General features: G+C 45.3%; 1 protein-coding gene across 1 annotated transcript in view; it reads right to left on the bottom strand.

The window, feature by feature from the left end:
• Positions 1-19180, bottom strand: part of RAPGEF4 (Rap guanine nucleotide exchange factor 4) — a 298747-nt gene that overhangs the window by 270947 nt on the left and 8620 nt on the right. The window contains exon 2 of the mRNA XM_030210347.1: positions 14461-14549. The gene's annotated coding sequence lies outside the window, so the exon portion shown is untranslated. The remainder of the gene's footprint in view (positions 1-14460; positions 14550-19180) is intronic.

The raw sequence follows: 19180 nt of genomic DNA on the forward strand, positions 1-19180 counted from the left end.
CAGTACTTGTCACATGCTTTCTTAAATTAGGTACTGTCTTCTTCTCTACCACCATTTGCACTAGTAGGCTATTTCATACATCCACCATCCATTCTTTAAGGAAAAATGTTCTTAGATTAATCCTGACTTTCCAAAAATACTAGGACTAGGGAGCATGCAATGAAGCTACAAAGTAGTAAATTTAAAATAAATCAGAGAAAATACTTCTTCACTCAATGTATAATTAAAATCTGGAATTTGTTGCCACAGAATGTGGTAAAAGCAGTTAGCTTAGCAGGGTTTAAAAAAAGTTTTGGATAACTTCCTAAAAGAAAAGTCCATAAGCCATTATTAAGATGGGCTTGGGAAAAACCCACTGCTTATTTCTAGAATAAGCAGCATAAAATGTATTGTAGTGTTTTGAGACAGACCTGGATTGGCCACTGTTGGAAACAGGATTCTGGGCTTGATGGACCTTCAGTCTATCCCAGTATGGCAATACTTATGTTCTTATGTTATGTTCTTATGTACCCCCTTTCATTCTGATCCGATGACCCCATCTATCAGGGTTTCCTTTCCATTAAAAGATGCCTTCCTCCTATGAATTTATATCATGGGGGTATGGTATTTCAATGTCTCTCAAATCTCCCCTGTCCCACTTTATGTAAGGTACTAGGGGGGGAGGTGGACATCAGAGGGGCCTAGCTGGGAGGCCCATCTGACATTTCGGGTTTTGGCTACTTCGAGGGTTGCAATACAGGCCCCAGTATGTCTTTAGCAAAACTTCGGGTGCTCACCTTGAATGTTGATGGGATCCATTCCCCTGTGAAAAGGACCAGACTTCTGCAGTATCTAAAAAGACTGCATGTAGATGTGGCACTGTTACAGAAAACACATTTGAACAGTATAGAACATGTTAAACTGCGCAGAGATTGGGGTTGGGGAGAATTTCTTTGCTTCTTTTAGTGACCGCCAGAGAGGGGTAGCCATATTGATCAGGAAATCATTGGCTTTCACACTTCATGATACCATTCAGGATCCTGCGATGCTGGATGAATTCCCTTCATAATAGGGGGGGGGGGCGGAATTTTAATATAACGAGTGACCCATCCATTGACTGCAAGCCACCCAGACAACCTTTGAGGGACCATATGCATAAGGGAGTTAACTACATCATGGAGGAGCTGGCAGTGCTGGATGTGTGGCGCCTACTTTATGAGGAGGAGCGGGATTTCACCTTTTTTTCTCACCCATACAAGGTCCATGCTCGCTTGGATTATGTGCTGATATCCGGCGTCTTGTTGGGCACTGTGCAACAGGTGGCTATAGGGGAGGTTGATGTGTTGGATCATGCCCCGGCGTGGGTAGACCTTGGCTGGGGTACTTGTGCTCGGCCAGCACGTTGGCGAATGAATCCGGCTCTCTATCAAAGCAGTGAGTTTAAAGTTTACCTGAGAAAGGCTTGGTTGGATTACTTAGCCGAGAACAGCGTAGAGGATGTTGGGCCACAGATATACTGGGAAGCAGCTAAAGCAGTTATCAGAGGGAAAATCATTGCATATACAGCATCGATGCGTAAGAAGCGGGATCACGACATAGTGGAAACGGGGGGTCGTCTGGGCGATGCCCGCTGGAGGTATATGTCCCGTCCGATGGAGCAGAATAGGCATGCATATGTGAATTGTAGAAAGGAACTACAGAGCCTCCTGAACGCTCGTGCCATGTACAGTATTAGGCTTTATAAGTATAGATTGCACAGGTGGGATAACAAGATGGGGAAACTGCTGGCATCCCTGGTGCGGCCGTGTTCTGGCAAAAGTTACATTGCCAGGATGAAGAATAACTCGGGGAAGATCATCTACACTCAGACAGACATACAAGGGGAGTTTCGCGTTTCTACACATCTTTATATGACACGGGTTCCTTTTCGGCCACACTATGTGAGGCCTTTTTTCAGCATCTGCGACTCCCGAGCCTCACTGTGGAGCAGGTAAACAAATTAAATGCGCCATTATAGGGCAAAGAGGTACAAGAGGTGGTTAAACATTTGAAGTTGGCTAAGGCACCGGGTCCAGAAAGGCTATGGACAGAGTTCTATAAAATTCTTCAGGATCTATGTATACCTCCATTTATAGGTACGTGCGAGGATATCCAAGCACCTCAGACAATGGGCCCTACTTTAAATCATGTTTTTATTATAGTGTTGCCGAAACCAGGGAAGGACCCAGAGTTGGTGGGCTCATACAGGCCTATTTCCCTTCTAAATCAAGATCTTAAGATTCTGGCGAGTGTACTGCCTGCACGTTTGGGGGAGTTTCTCCCCTTACTGGTTCACCCAGACCAGGTGGGATTTGTGTCGGGCAGATTTGCTTCACCCAATATCCTGAAGGTCTGTCGCATATTACAGGAAGGAGCGCACAGGTCAGGGGACGCCATAATGGCTAGCCTTGATGCCGAAAAGGCATTTGACAAAGTATTGTGCAAATATCTGTTTTGGGTCCTACAGCGATTCGGCATTACGGGAGCTTTTTTGGATTGGATACAGGTTTTGAATAGTAACCCTACGGCCCAAGTCCTCATCAATGATGCTCTTACAACTAGCATTTCCTTGGGACGGGGTACCAGACAGGGGTGTCCTCTTTCCCCCTTATTGTTTGTGTTGTCTTTGGAGCCTTTGGCTGCTCGGATCAGGCAGGATGAGGGGGTGAAGGGGATTAGAGTAGGAGATAGTGAGTACCGAGTAAACCTGTTTGCAGACGATATGTTACTGTTGCTTAATAACACATCTGCCACATTGCCCGTAGTGATGGAGATAACACGGACATTTGATGACTTTGCGTGGTTGCGTATCAATTTTGGGAAGTCTGAAGCCCTGCCTGTTACTTCTCCATGCAGTAGTATCACCCTAGCAGACTTTCCGTTAATATGGGCCCATACAGGGATTAAGTATTTGGGGGTATACCTGAGTGCTGATCACGAATGGATGTACAGGAAAAATGTCATAGAAAAGTTGGAGGTGGCTCGCCGACTGTGTGCCCAATGGAAGGATCTCCCGGTGAATTTTAGGGGCCGTATAGCCTTGGTTAAAATGGTGCTCCTCCCCAAAATACTATACACCAGTGGCGTAGCCAAGGGTGGGCTTGAGTGGGCCCAGGCCCACCCACTTTGGGCTCAGGCCCACCCAGTACCAGCATAGCTATAATGTGGCTGGCAGGGATCCCCAAGCCCCACCAGCCGAAAACTCCCAACAACTGTCCCTCCTGCATACCTTGTAAATAGCAGATCTTCGCCTGCAGTGAGCAGTGACTGATGCATACTGCTGGCACTGGTCCCATAGCCTTCGCTCTGATGTATTCTTCTTGCCTAGGCTGAAACAGGAAGTTGCATCAGAGGGAAGGGTATGGAGCCAGCATCAGCAGTGTGTATTAGTTGCTGCCTGCTGCCGATGAAAATCTGCTATTTAAAAGGTATGCGGGAGAGGGAGGATATTTGAGAGACCATATGGCATACAGGGGAGAGAAGGAGAGACCACATCATCTGTGGGATGAGGCGGGGTTCTTCTGCCCACCCATCTTGGGCCCAGGCCCACCCAAAATTGGGTGTCTGGCTACACCCCTGCTATACATGCTTCAGATGCTACCCTTATGGGTGGAGCAGCGAGAGGAGGGGTTATACTGCAGTATAGGCAGTTAATTTATTTGGCATGCAAAGCGTCCCCTTATTGCCTTTGCTAAATTATCCCACTCCAGAGGCCAGGGGGGACTACGTCTTCCAGATGTTAGGCTTTATAATGTGGCATCACTTCTGCGCTGGATACACAAGTGTCACTCCTTGTCTGCTAGGTATGCCCTTCCTGGTTTCTGGCAGGGGTGGTGTGCTCCCTTTGACGTGTTCTCTATTCTTTATGGTCAGAGGAAGAATCATGGGGAATCTCTCAGTAGGAATCCATTTATAATAGCACTTGGGAAGGCGTGGAGATGGTGGAGAGGCGTGATAGGGGGGAACGGGAAGGGGATATCTGTTTTTCTCTCTTGGCCTTTTGCTCTTGGCGGTACATAGGACATTTGATGGAATTGGGGGACCAGTCTTTCCCCACTTTTGAGACCATCAGGCGAGCATGGAATCTTTCTCATAAGCATTTTTTTCAATTTTTACAGGTGAGGGACTATTGTCAAAAGTTGGCGCGCTCTGTGGGCTCCCCAGTGAGTTTCACGGCTACTGATAAAATATTTCTTGCTATGCCGGCCTCCTCAAATAGACTCTCTCAGTGGTATCAAACTATAGTGGACACTAGAGGGGCTAGCCACTTGGACGGGCTGGCCTCCTTGTGGAGTGCTGACTTAGGAGAGACGGTAACAAGGGAACAAATGGGGGAGGCCTTTGAGATTATTCCTAAGATTACACCCAATGCGGCCCTGCAAGATATTCAATATCGAATACTTTAGAGTACACATCACTCGGCAGCATGGGAGGGAGATGGGGCTCTAGGAGGATGACCAATGTATAAAATGTCATGCTGCGGCGGGTACACTACTCCATTCATTCTTGGAGTGTCGAGCTGTTTCGCAGTTGTGGACCCACTTTCTGGCGGTCATTGAACAGTCTCTGCAGCGAACTTTTGAATGGTCATATCAAATGCTACTACTGTGTGATGTAGGACAGCTCAGGGGGGAGGGCTTAACTGATGTTCAGTGCCAATTTGTTTTGTAAGCCTCATTATTGGTTAAAAATGCATTCTACAATCTTGGGTGGATTCGTCACCTCCGTCGATAGCTAAATGGCATAATTTAATGAAGGAAATGGCAGAGTGGGTGGAACTTCAACAATCTTTTGCCGCTTCACGGAGGCAAAAGATGTACCGAGAACTATGGAAGACTTACTCTTCAGTGGGTTCTGAGGTGGGGTTAGGTCCCTCTCCCCCCCCCCCCCCCCCCCCCGGTTCATTAGTTGGGAGACCATCTGGAAGTATTTAGGTAGTGGAGACATGGGGAGGGAAAGGGAGGTGGGGATGGAAGGGTTTGATTTAAAAAGCGAGTGGGAAGCACGATTATTGTTCATATAATGTAACTTCACATTTTGTTAAGTGATGTGCTGTTATTATTGAAGAATGTTAAATTTCCTTTTTCAACTCTTTTGGTACTGTAAAATGTTGCTTCTGCCCAGGCACCAATAAAGATACTTTCAAAAAAATAAAAAAAGAATGTGATTGTAGAGCAGACTGGATGGACCATTCAGGTCATTATCTGCCATCACTTACTATGTTACTATGAGGGGCATAATCGAAAGGGACGCCCAAGTTTTTCTGAGGACGTCCTCACAGGACGTCCCCGTGAAGGGGCGGGGAAACCCATGTTATCGAAACAAGATGGACGTCCATCTTTCATTTCAATAATACAGTTGGGGATGCCCAAATCTGGAAATTTAGGTCGACCTTAGAGATAGTCGTCCCCGATTTTCGCCAATAATGGAACCGAGTACGCCAATCTCAGAAACGACCAAATCCAAGCTCTTTGGTCGTGGGAAGAGCCAGCATCCATAGTGCACTGTCCCACCTCACATGCCAGGACACCAACCTGGCACCCTAGGGGGCACTGCAGTGGACTTCAGAAATTGCTCCCAGGAACATAGCTCCCTTACCTTGCGCCCCCAAAACCCACTACCCACAACTGTACACCACTACCATAGCCCTTACAGGTGAAGGGGGGGGCACCTAGATGTGGGTACAGTGGATTTCTGGTGGGTTTTGGAGGGCAGGGCCGTGCCAATACGGTAAGCGAGGTAAGCATGGCAGGGGGGCGCCGTCATTTGGGGGGCGCTGCCGCACCATGCTTACCTCCTCGCCCTCCCGCTCCCATTGCCCAACTGCCCGCGCTCTCTTCTCTCCTGCAGCAAGATCCCTTTCCTTTTTTAATCCTTTTAATTTTACCTCCGTCCGGCAGCGCAGCGTCAGTGCAGGAGGCGGTGCTCCCGACGTGTCTAGCCTTCCCCTTTGCTCATGTTCCGCCTTCTTCTGACGTCATTTTGACGTCAGAAGAAGGCGGAACATGAGCGAAGGGGAAGGCTAGACACGTCGGGAGCGCCGCCTCCTGCACTGACGCTGCGCTGCCGGATGGTCACGGAGGTAAAATTAAAAGAAAAAAAAAAGAAAGGGAATAGTTGCCGGATGTCTGAAAATTCCCCAGCCCAATTCGGGGCCAAAAGTAGCCCAAAAATAGCCTGACACTCAAAACAGCTGCCTGAGGAGCTGGGGGAGGGGGGAAAGGAACAACCAGCACGGCAAAAAACTGCCCACAAAAAGAAACCCACGACTGGAGAAAACTGCCTGTGGCAAGTTTAAAAGAGCCACAGCCACTCAATTCTGCATGAAAACTACAGAGTTGGCAACTCTGAAAGGGATGTTGGAAGGGGGGGGGGAGAAGAGGGCGGGCAGTTGGGACATGGGAGCGGGAGGGCAGGGGAAAGAGGAGCATGCGAGGGCAGGGTTCATGGAAGGGAGAGAGGGGAATTGCTGGATAGGGTCAGGGATGAATGGAGGGGGCAAGGGACAGATGGGCATGGATGGATGGGAGGGTAGGGCTCAGGGAGGGAGAGGAATTGCTGGATAGGGATGAATGGAGGGGGCAGGGGACAGATGAGCATGGATGGATATGGATTGCAGGGCAGGGCTCAGGGAGAGAGGGGAATTGCTGGATAGGGATGAATGGAGGGGGCAGGGGACAGATGGGCATGGATGGATATGGTTTGTAGGGCAGGGCTCAGGGAGAGAGGGGAATTGCTGGATAGGGATGAATGGAGGGGGCAGGGGACAGAGGAGCATGGATTGGCATGGATTGGGAGGGCAGGGCTCAGGCAGAGAGAGGGGAATTGCTGGATAGGGATGAATGGAGGGGCAGGGGACAGATGGGCATGGATGGGCATGGATTGGGAGAGCAAGGCTCAGGGAGAGAGGAGAAATTGCTGGACATAAAGGGGAGGGAAGAGAGATGAAGGAGATGAAATGAGGGAAAAGGAAGAGAGGAGAAAAACTGCACATGGATGAACAAAATAGGCAGAAGCTGAGGACCAGAAATGAAGAAGAAAGGAGGAAAGGAAAGAAATAAATGGAAAGGAAGCCCTGGAAATGGAGTTAAGAGGACAGATAGCAGCAGAATCAGATACTGGCCAGCATGATCAGAAAAAGAAAGTCACCAGACAACAAAGGTAGAAAAAAAATCATTTTATTTTCACTTTAGTGTTTGGAATATGTCCACTTTGAGAATTTACATCTGCTATCTTATTTTGCAATGTATAGCAATTTGTTTCTAAGAATATTGCTGACAATTCCTGTCAGTGTGGCAAGTGGTGAGTGATCATTTTCACCGGGGGGGGGGGGGGGGCACCAACTGATAGTCTGCAGGGGGGCGCCAGAGACCCTAGGCACGGCCCTGTTGGAGGGCTCGCTGTTTCCTCCACAAACGTAACAGGTAGGGGGGGAATGGGCCTGAGTCCGCCTGCCTGAAGTGCACTGCACCCACTAAAACAGCTCCAGGGACCTGCATACTGCTGTCACGGACCTGAGTATGACATCTGAGGCTGGCATAAAGGCTGGCAAAAATATTTTGAAAGATATTTTTGAGGGTGGGAAGGGGTTAGTGACAACTGGGGGAGTAAGGGGAGGTCATCCTCGATTCCCTCCGGTGGTCATCTGGTCAGTTCGCGCACCTTTACGTGGCTTGGTGGTAACAAAAAAAGAACCAAGTAAAGTCATCCAAGTGCTCGTCAGGGACGCCCTTCTTTTTTCGATTATGGGTTGAGGACGCCCATGTGTTAGGCACGCCCAAGTCCCGCCTTCGCTATGCCTCCGACATGCCCTATTTGGTCGTCCCCACGACGGAAAGGAGTTGGGGACGCCCAAAATCGGCTTTCGATTATTTCAATTTGGGCTACCCTGGAAGAAGGACACCCATCTTCCGATTTGTGTCGAAAGATGGGTGTCCTTCTCTTTCGAAAATAAGTCTGTATGTGTTGCAGACCACCTAAGTGTTTAAGGAGTGAAAGGACTTTCAGTTTCTGTATGCCCTCACTCCTTTATGTCTCACAGCTCTTGTATTATGGCTATGTAAATCAAGAACTGTTTGTCTATTTACCATACTGTGGCTCTATTATCTCAAATACTCCTTGGGCAGTGTCTCTATACAAACAATTGTTGTTTGCCTTGCTGGGTCTTCTCTGGATTGGAGAAGTTTTCAGGGTGTATTCTTTTCAAACATTGGGAGCTTCTAGCCTATATGTCTTTTGCAAGCACACACTTGATCTACTGCTATGTCCTGAAAGCTGTCTATTTGTGGGCTACTGACACAAATACCTGGACAGGTATCTGGACTGTGTGTCTCTTTTCCCTACTGCTTATACTCTCTCTGCTTTCTTTATCACAGAGACTGGCAGTACGGATATGTCTCTGTCATTGCATTACCTAGTATAGAGTACATCTGAAGCATGGGATAAGGTGAGTCATAATCCATAGCAGCCACTCTGCCACCTTGTCTTTTAGATGCAGGTAGTGTACAGTTTATGGTTTAGTGGCACTTGCTATACTGCATTACCTGACACTCAGATCAAAGCAGTTTACAATTCTACATGGGTATCCTGAAAACCTGACTGGCTGGGTGTGTCCTGAGGACTGGGTTGAGAACCTCTGCTATAAGCTGACATGGAGCTGATTATACCACCTGCAGAATTGTTACATTAAGACAGTCTTTCCATGGAATGTGAAGGATGGATTATACATGTTGGTGCCCTCTGGCTGGAGCACTCACTTCTCTCCTGCTCCATCTCCTCCTGCACCTACTGCGGTGTTCACTGATGCAGCTGCAGGTAATGGCTCACTTTTGTGTGTGTGTGTCTGTGTATAAGTGTACATATAAGTGAGGGGAGGGACGTGTACATTCTAGGCCCTCTGAGTATGTGTCAAAGCTTCCCTTGTTAACATGTGTGGCTCTCATATACCCTTGCCTTGCTTTCTCTGAGTTACTTGACCACTTGTCAAGTAGAAGGATCACCCCTGGGGAACCGTAGCTAGCCCCTTAACACCCTTTCCATGCAACCAGTTACATCTTCAGATATAAACAGAGCACTACAACCTGTGTTTCCAGCCCCTTCATGCTGCCATGTTGTGTCAGCCATTGCTAAGGCACTAGCAAAGTGCCAAGAGCATAGTGTGTCCAGCTGCCAAAAGGCAGCCTATGCAGTTGATAGAGTGAAGTTGGGTAATTAGCAGATTTACATAGTAGTGTGCTGGAGCGGGCTCTCACGGGCTTGCAAGAATAGTTTGTTAAGTATGATTAGATGCAAACCTGCATCTAATCATACTTAGACTCACCGTGATGGGTCTATATACAGGCTACTTGTTTAGTGTCCGTTTCATTATTTTATTTTGAATGGTTTATTTCAAGTATTCCATGTGACGTATATTTATTGTTATTGTAGCTAGTAATATTTTTAAGTTTAGTATGTCTGCTATAGATTCATCATGCAGGAATTTGTTGGTTCTCTTTTATTGTCTATAGCTGTTTACGGTTAGTTTTTAATGATACCCCCGAGCAAGCACATTTTCAGGATATTACTGCATATATGATGTCAGTCATATTTTCATTTTACAAATTTATGCATTTTTGTTTCAAAAACATTTTTTTCGCCAATGGTTGGCATGTTACCTCTGAGCCAGCATATTTTCAGAATATTATAGTACATATGATGTCAGCCATTTTTTTACATCTGATTTATCATTCATATTTTTGTTTTAATTTTCTGGTCAATATTTAACAAATATATTAGTTTTGATTTTTGCCTTATTTTTGATTATTTTCTATATAGTTTCCATTTACCTTTTTTTATTTTTATTTTTACTGTTTATTATTATTTTTTCTGTTTCTACATTTTCTTTTCTCAATTTTTATTCCTCGTTTTCCATGCAGTTTATGCCTTTCACTCCATGAGAATTTTGGAGGCGCATCTGTATACGTCAATTTGAAGATAGGCCATAACTGTATGTTGTCTATATGCCTCTGTTTTTAAGGTGGTTAAGTTATCAGTTATTAGCATATGATTTCCTTTCATTCACTAATTATAAATTTTGAAGATGTAATTGTGACATGGGAAAATCTTGAATTATATTATTATATCTGTATAAGTCCCCATTTTCACAGTTTGTACAAGTGTCTGGGTGTTTGTTATAGCACTATTGCATTTATAAGTTTGTATTTTTAAATCTCGGTGATATTTTTAATTTCATTTTTATTTTTCACTACCATTTTACTCTTCACTGCCGTTTTGTGCTTAGAAAATCTTAAATATTTCAAAGGCCACATTTTCCTTTATCTTTGTGCTTAGAATATCTTAAATATCTCAAATGTCACATTTTCCTTTATCTTTCGAAATATTTTGGTATTACCTATTAAATATGTGTGTGATATGTTTTTAGATGTCTTTGTTTTTAATCGTCTTTTTTATTTGTATTTATACATGCATAAAATTGTATACATTTTGATCTGTTATATTTTGTTTGATTTTAGACCCCTGAAGAAGGCCGGCTGGCCGAAACACGGACCGTGTAGGGTCCTAATAAACCTCTTTGGTGCTCTTACTCTTTGTGGTTTCTATCTGGTCTATTTTGGTTTTCCTCCCGCTTTCTTTGTAGTTTTATGTGTTTTTTTTGCGGGAGACCTGGACCTTCTTTTTGTTGGTTTGTGGGGGTCTCCAACCCCCACCAGCTGAAGTGTTTCTCCAGTGCTGCTCTCCTTACATTGTCTGCCCTGCTTCCCTCTCGTCACATGCAGGTTCGGTTTTAGTGAAACTGAGCATGTGTGAGACACTTCGCTCATGCTGAATTTCATTAAAATTGAGCACACGTAATATGAGGGGAAGAAGGGCAGGCAAAGTAAGAAGAACAGCACTGGAGAAACACTTCAGCTGGCAGGAGTTGGGGACCCCTGCCAGCCAAGGTATGTGGGGGGGAGTGGTGAGGAGGTGGGCCAAAATGTGCCCCCCCCCCATTTTGGGCTCTGCCCCCCCAAATCTGAGGTCTGGCTATGCCCCTGCTTAGATTTAGGCAGCAAGAACATGTGTGAATATAGGTGTTCTAGTCATGTACACACGTATGTTGATACATATATAAATGACCATTTTCCTAGTGAATGTATTACATACAGAAACTCTGGCACCCAGTCATAAGAGCCCTGACAAAAGAACCCAGACAAAAAAGCCCTGACAAAACAGCCTTGTAACAAAATAACCCTTGACATTTCACACCCTAACAAAATAGCCCTTGACACAAGGGCTCCTCCCACAAAACAACCCTTGACAAAATAGCCTCTACACAAAACAGCCCCCTAAGAAAAAAATAACACATCACAAAAAAATATAATAAACTACAACTGAAATCTTCACTGATAAAGAGTCCTACCAGTATTCAATTGCATAAAGCATATATAAATAAACAAAATTCTATAGCTACAAACTGGTATTCATGATCTGTTCTGCTATTTAAAGAAACTATTCTTCCATCAACATGCTAATTAAAAAAAAAAAAAAAAAACAATATTGTCATCATTTTCATAGTCTTACCAACCTTATCCTGATTGGCAAGGTAAGATTATTAGGAAAAAAAATGCAGTCCCATATTCTGGGCAGCCTGATTGGACCCTTTTGTCGGGGGGTTAACTTGTCAAGGGTTATATGGTGGGCAGGCCGTTTTGACAGTGGCTGTTATATCAGGGACTATTATGTCGGGAGCTTTTTGTGTTTGGAGCTTTTTTGTCGGGGCCATTTTGTCGGGGTTATTTTGACCGGGTACCAGAAAAGTCTATATAAGTTTGATCTCCGCCTGCACATTTCTCTACATAGGGCTTATTGTGCAGGCATCATTGCTCATGAGGTCTGTCCCAAATGTCATTCTGAGACAGTTACATTGGGAAACATGTTTTGGCACTGTCCAAGAGTTATGCACTTTTGGTGCCAGGACGTGGCAACTTTATGGAATCTTTGGGATTGTGAAGTGCGTTATGGTCCACTGCTGTGTTTGGCTGTTTTACTCTCAGTGAACCAGTGCCTGTGGGATTTCAGTCTGCAATTCTGTTTGGGTGAAGGCAATCTTGTTGTGCTGGTGCTTCCTATTGGCCCCTCTATGCAACGATGGCATGCTCTTCTCATCTTGCAAAGGCACCTTGAGCAGCAGCAGCAGGTGCACAACTTTTCAGATTCTGTTGGCCGACAGTTTCAAGAAACTTGGAAACCTTTCTGGTTAAAACTGACACCAAAAGCTTGCAGATATGTGTTTTAACTTTTGATCATTTTATAAGTCTGTAGCTGTTTGCTATACTGGTTATATGAGACCTGTGGTGTACGGAGGGGTGGGAGGATGGTTTGGGCAGGGTGGGGATTTGGTGTTGGGGATATTGATTTTTGCTGTTTTGTCGTCAGTTGTGTTGTTTTGGTAGTCAATTATGTATTGATGATGTACCAATAAAAAAGATTTCAACCTAAATGACCATTTTCCATCCAGTATTTGATAGCATGTACTTTATAGGCAGGCATTCATATGGATGGAGTGTGGATGAGGCGTGCATTTACACACATAGATTATATAATGCTATAATATACGAGCATTCTTTAACAATCAAGGTGCAAGCACATACAACAGCTCTGCGGCTGGTATTAGTGACTGCGCCTAAAATGTAGGTGGGCTTTTATTTTAACCTATCATGCTGGCATTCCATAAAGAAAAGTAAGGCCTACTCTCTTTATAGAATAAGCCCCAAACTGGCACATTGTTGGAGCTTAAAAAAGGCACACTTTTATAGAATTGCCATAATGTGTCCAGCCAGCAGCAACAGCAGCTACTTCAGATTTATATTTCTAAAGTCAGAGGGACTTCTATACACCTTTCATCCTCAGACACATTGCCACTCCACATGCAACTCCCCTGGGCATAGGAGCCAACTTTTCAAAATTATTGGGGGTGCTAGGTCCAATGGAAGTAACCCTTCCCTGGACACATCCAAGGAATTTTCTTAATATTGGGGGTGCTCAAGCACCCACAGCACCCACAGAGTCGGCTCCAATGCCCCTGGGCATCCACTTTCCCACCTTTCTTCCCTTGAATACCCACTCTCTCCCCCTTCCCTTGATAATTTGTCCTTCATCTCCCCTTTCTCTCCTCCTTGTGCTTCCCCTTCATCCTTTCTTTCTACACCGCTCTTACTAACCTCTCGTTTCTTCCTTTCCTCATTCTCTCCAACTACCCTTCTTTTATCTTGCCCTCCCCCCTTCTCATCTCTGGTTCCCCTAGTTGTGCTCACCAGAGCTGTAGCTAGCTATAATCATACACTGGGAAGACTAGAAAATTTGCCTTTACTCCCCCGCCCCCCCCCCCCCCATCACCTACCCCCCCCTCTTTCCTTGTTTCTCATGCTTTTCCTTATTTCTCTCCCTGCTCTGTATTTCGCCCTTTCTATCCCCACTGCCCCATCCTAACTCTATCCCTCATCTCCTCTTTCCCCCAGTCTTCCAATCCCCTCTCCTGAAAGATGGTCCTGAGCATCCATCGCTGCTTCCCTGCCATGTTTTGTTCTTTGATTCACTCTACTTGCTAACACCAATCAGCAGAAGGAGAAGCAGGTTCCTGCTCCCAAGCCAGCAGAGCAGCATACTCAATACTGACTCGCCATATCAGTTGGAAAGAGAGAGGCAGCCACACTGTGTTGAGGGGGGGGGGGGGGGGGTGAGATTTGCACTTCTCCCACCCTCCTGCCATGTCCACTCATGAAAGGAAGAAAACAAAATCTGACATGAAAATAGCAATATCCTACAAGAGATCAGGCTTCTACAGTTGGCAACTGGGATATATCCTTAGCAATGTAGACCAGAAAAAAAAATGGGTAGATTGTAGATGATGGCAGATAAAGACCAATGTTACTTTGGCATATCTCTTAGGGGCCCTTTTACTAAGGCACGTAGGCACCTAATTGTGTCCAAAACGCATCCAACAGGCGTTAATGTGGAACTACTGCACAGCTACCGCGTGTCCCGGGTGGTAATTCCATTTTTTATGTGCATCCGATATGCACAGCAGAAAATATTTTTTATTTTCTACCACGTGGTGCTAACCGGGCAGTAATCGGCGTGACGATTACCGCCCAGTTAATGCATGAGACCTTACTGCTAAGTCAATGGGTGGCGGTAAGGTCTCTGGCCCAAAATGGATGTACGACAATTTTTATTTTGTCACATGTCCATTTTTGGCCAAAAAAAGGCCTTTTTTACAGGCACGCTGAAAAATGGACCTGTGTGCGTCCAAAATACGTACCTACATCAGCACAGGCCATTTTTCGGCGCGCCTTAGTAAAAGGACCACTAAGTTAGAAAAAAATATGATCTTCTATCAGCAGTCCTTTCATGGAACTCTGTGCTGCACTATTGAACACAATAACTTTTAAAAGCCCTTACCTGATGGTTACTAGTACTGGTCACCTTCACATCCAGAGAGCCAGTTAGAACAGTATACCAATTGGTTCCAATATCACCCTGGCGAAATACTGAAAATAAACAATGTTTCATAGAATGAATTCATTTTCAATACATCTACCCAACAGAACAGAATTGGGGGCTATTTTCAAACTGCTCCCATTGTTTGCAATATCCATCATTACATTTTAACTGCAATCTTGCATCAACTCTAGCACACCAATTTTCAAAGTGATAGCAAGCACATACTTTTCTTTTGAAGACTGTCAAAGGGTGGGTGGGGAGTCAAAGTATCTACAACAATTCATAACTATTTTTTCTTGTGGATACCTTTTTCTGGAAAATAACATATGTAGATATGAAAATGGTTAAGGATAAAGAGCATTCAATATTTTATCTAAGCAAATTCCTTAGTGAACAAAGACAAGCAGTAATGGAAAAGGCATACTTAGCTACACAACAGGCCACTGAGACCTGCAATTTTATGGGTAGATTGGTCAGTCGCCTAATACTGCTGAGGTGGATACAAACCATTAAGGAAAATTATTCATGAGTCACCAGAGGGTTTTTTTCTCCCCAAACTGTTAGGGCCCAATATTCAATGAGACATTTGTGAATAACTTTAACAGTTATAAGTCAATCACAGTGGGCAGTGTTAAAAAAAAAAGAAAAGCACTGACTACCACAGCTGAATATTGACCTTTTAATGTTCCCAGGATGGGTTAAAAAATGGTAACATGAATGGACTCTCTATGACCCACCATCTCTCAGCTAGGACTGCCAAATGTTCTGAGTACACAAGGATGTAAACTATAACAGCAGAACACTGATGAGGGCCTGTAAATCAACTACAGGCTGGAAAGACGTTTGCTGTCATGGCAATAATAGGTGTTTGAAAGTTCAAGCACTAGAAGATTGGCTCAGGTTAGAGCTGAAGGCCTTTAAAAACTTGCTACTGGAAGCACAGTGCCCAGGAAAAGATAGATTCCCCTCATTCTATAACCTGATGCCTAAAGTTAGACACTGATTGTGCGTGAAGTTATAGAACACTAACACGTGGCACTTACACCCCCGATTCTTTAAAAGTCACCAAAAATTGCGTGCACAAATTTAGGCGTGCTCCTGATTTGCACACACAATTTATTAGAATAATGAGCCAATTAGTGCCAATTGGCTTTTTAACAAGCAATTATTGGCACTAATTAAGATTTAATTGGGACTTATATGTCTAAAATTTACATGCAGCCCGAAAAAAGGGACATGGAAATGGGAGGGTCATGGGCATTTTGGGGCAGATCAGGATTTTGAGTTACGAGTGTAATTATAGAATAGTTGTGCTCCACGCTTAAATTTGTGCAAGCATTTGCTCCACATTTCCACTGGTGCTAATGGCAGCACCTAAATTTATGCGCGGCCTCTCTACTCAAAACATTATTCTATAAACTGCACCAAACTTTAGGCGCAGCTTATAGAATACCACTTAAGAAGTTTTTTCGGCACTGATTTTTTTAAGAGCTATATATAGAATCTAGCCCATAAGGTGCTAGGTGTTATTCCATAACTGTTCACTCTAAGCTCAGCAGGGTCGGGATGCAAGGATCAAATCATAAAGAAACTTCAGACTGCCCAAAATACAGCAGCCAGGCCCATGTTTGCACTCTGTGATTTTCCTGTTTTTTTCCCCCCATCAAATTTGACTCATTCTACTACATTTTCAGAGTACTATTTTACCCCCAGACCAGGGGCGTATCTGGAATCCGGCGGTAGGGGGGGCCAGAGCCAGAGAGGGGGGGCACATTTTTGCCTGCCTCCCTCCCCCCCCCCTGCCGCCTCTCTCCACCCCCTCCCCGCCGTCAACCCTCCCCCGTTGCTTACTTTTGCTGGCGGGGGGCCCCAACCTCCGCCAGCCGAGGTCCCGACCCGCAATCTCCATATTTCGTCTTCCTCCGTGGCCATGTGCTTCAAGGAAGTAAAGCTGCAGTGCTGATTCGTTGAATCCAGTTCGGCGTCTGACGTGCTGCGACGTCAGACGCCGAACTGGATTCAACGAATCAGCACTGCAGCGTTACTTCCTTGAAGCACATGACCACGGAGGAAGATGAAATATGGAGATTGCGGGTCGGACCTCGGCTGGCGGGGGTTGGGGCCCCCCGCCAGCAAAAGTAAGCAGTGGGAGAGGGTTGACGGCGGGGAGGGGGGCCAGGGCAAAATCTGCGGGGGCCCAGGCCCCTGTGGCCCCACGCAGATACGCCCCTGCCCCAGACAAAAGGACAGACCAAACCTTCACCCAGAGACAACATAAAAGCCAACATTTGTTCTTTTTTTTTCAAATTGTAATCTGTTAATAGAATTTGCATCTATTTGTAAACAACTCAGATGGTTTCAATGGGCAGTATATCCAATGTTAATAAATCTGCAAACTGTAAAACATTCTTGACCCCTTGTGCATAATATCTTTACAATATTCTTTCAGGTTGGAAAGAATAAAAAACTACCGGTTTGAGATTCCTGAAAACTATCCTATTTATTTCATAAAATAAACACTCTGGTTTACTCAGAGGGGCATAATCGAATGCGAACGTCCATCTCCATGGGTGTCTATGTCCGAGAACGGGTACATGAAGGGGTGGGACTGACCGTATTTTCGAAAAAAATGGGCGTCCATCTTTCGTTTCAAAAATGTGGTTTGTACAGACCAAAATGCCATGGATTAGGCGTTTGTGAGCTGGGCGTTTGTTTTTTTTTAGCGATAATGGAAAATAAAAACGCCCAGCTCAGAAATGTCCTAATCCAAGCCATTTGGTCATGGGAGGGGCCAGGATTCGTAGTACACTTGCCCCCCCTGATATGCCAGGACACCAACTGGACACCCTAGAGGTCAGTGCGGTGGACTTCAGAAAACACTCCCACATTCATAGCTCCCTTACCACGGGTGCTGAGCCCCCAACCCCCCTCCCCCAAAACCCACTACCCACAAATGTACAACACTACCATAGCTCTTAGGGGTGAATGGGGCACCTACATGTGAGTACAGTGGGTTTTGGAGGCCTCCCATTTACCAGCACAAGTGTTACAGGTAGGGGGGATGGGCCTGGGTCCGCCTGCCTGAAGTGCACTGCGGTACCCACTAAAAGTGCTTCAGGGACTCTAGGACTTGTTGCTGCTGTACAACCTTGGCACACCAGTTGACACCTGAAGACTAATCTCTTTGAAAAAGTCCTTTATTTGAATAAGCACGTTTACTCACAGTTAACTGCAGATCAGAGGTTGTGCCCCACTGGCAAAGAGTCTTCCTGGTACTGAGATGAGCAGTAGGTCAGAGCTGGCAGAATGCTGTACAATGCCCTCTTTCAGCAACATTCAAGGGAAGAACTAAGTTCTGTAACGTGGCTAACACATGAAAGGGATCTAAAACTGGCTTACAAAAATGGCCACTACCTCATGGACTACCGGAAACAAAACAGGGCACACTCTGACCCAGTAAGCAGGGGGAAAAGCACCATGGGAGTAGAGCCTACCAACTACCAACATCGTGAGCATTTAACACAAGCTACTGGAATCACGGAGCCCAATACCCTACACCCACCACAATGCATTGCTGATGTGACTCTGCAGTGCGCATAACAGAAAAGGTGTCACACTCACCCGAGAGCCACATCAGAACCAGGGAAAGGCTGTCACAGGATAGAACACATTCTGCTGTTATGGAGGTGGGCACGGCATTTGAGGCTGGCATAGAGGCTGGAAAAAAAAGCTTTTAAAGTGGGTTTTTTTTTTGTGGGAGGGGGTTAGTGACCACTGGGAGAGTCAGGGGAGGTGATTCCCGATTCCCTCAGGTGGTCATCTGGTCAGTTGGGGCACTTTTTTGGGACCTGGACCTGAAAAAAAAGGGTCCAAATAAAGCGGACCAAATTCTCGTCAAAAACGCCCTTCTTGTTTCGGTTATCAGCTAAAGACACCCATCTCTCCTCGACCGATAACCACGCCCCAGTCCCGCCTTCGCCACACCTCTGACACGCCCCCATCAACTTTGTTCGTTCCTGCGACGGAGTGCAGTTGAAGACGACCCAAATCGGCTTTCGATTATACCGATTTGGTCGCACAAGGGAGAAAGACGCCCATCTCCCAATTTGGGTCGAAATATGGGCGTCTTTCTCTTTCGAAAATAAGCTGGTAAGCAGTGCTAGTGGCTATCCATGCCCTAGTGCCGAAATGGCCCATTCACTTTGAATGGGCCATGTCGGCACTAGCACATGGACAACCGCTAGCGCTGCTTCTTAAGCAGACCCATACGTATTTTATCTTCACCTTCTGCTGCCCCAGGTTCAAAAGTCCATGGAAAAAAGTGGTTGAAAGCAGCACCCAATTACACAGTCTTGATAGACTGAGATAACCAGTAAAGTCCCTGATATGGTCAAGATATAAGAAACATTGGCCACCTGAGGGATTACTACTAGTGGCATTGGACCTGAGTGCAGCCTTTGATCTTGTAGTTCTATTGTTACTGCTGCGTTTCTCTGAACTTGACGCAAAAGATACTCACTTAAATGGTTTTGGTCTTTTTTGACTGATCATTCCTTTGCTCTTCTGTGCGATACTTAAGTTCAATTTATTTTGGAAATGCCACAAAATCATTTCTTTATTTTATTTATTTAAAATATTTATAACCCGCACAATCCATAATGTTCTAGGCAGCTTACAA

The sequence above is a fragment of the Microcaecilia unicolor genome, chromosome 7 (genome assembly GCF_901765095.1).
Source record: "Microcaecilia unicolor chromosome 7, aMicUni1.1, whole genome shotgun sequence".
Classification (NCBI taxonomy): domain Eukaryota; kingdom Metazoa; phylum Chordata; class Amphibia; order Gymnophiona; family Siphonopidae; genus Microcaecilia; species Microcaecilia unicolor.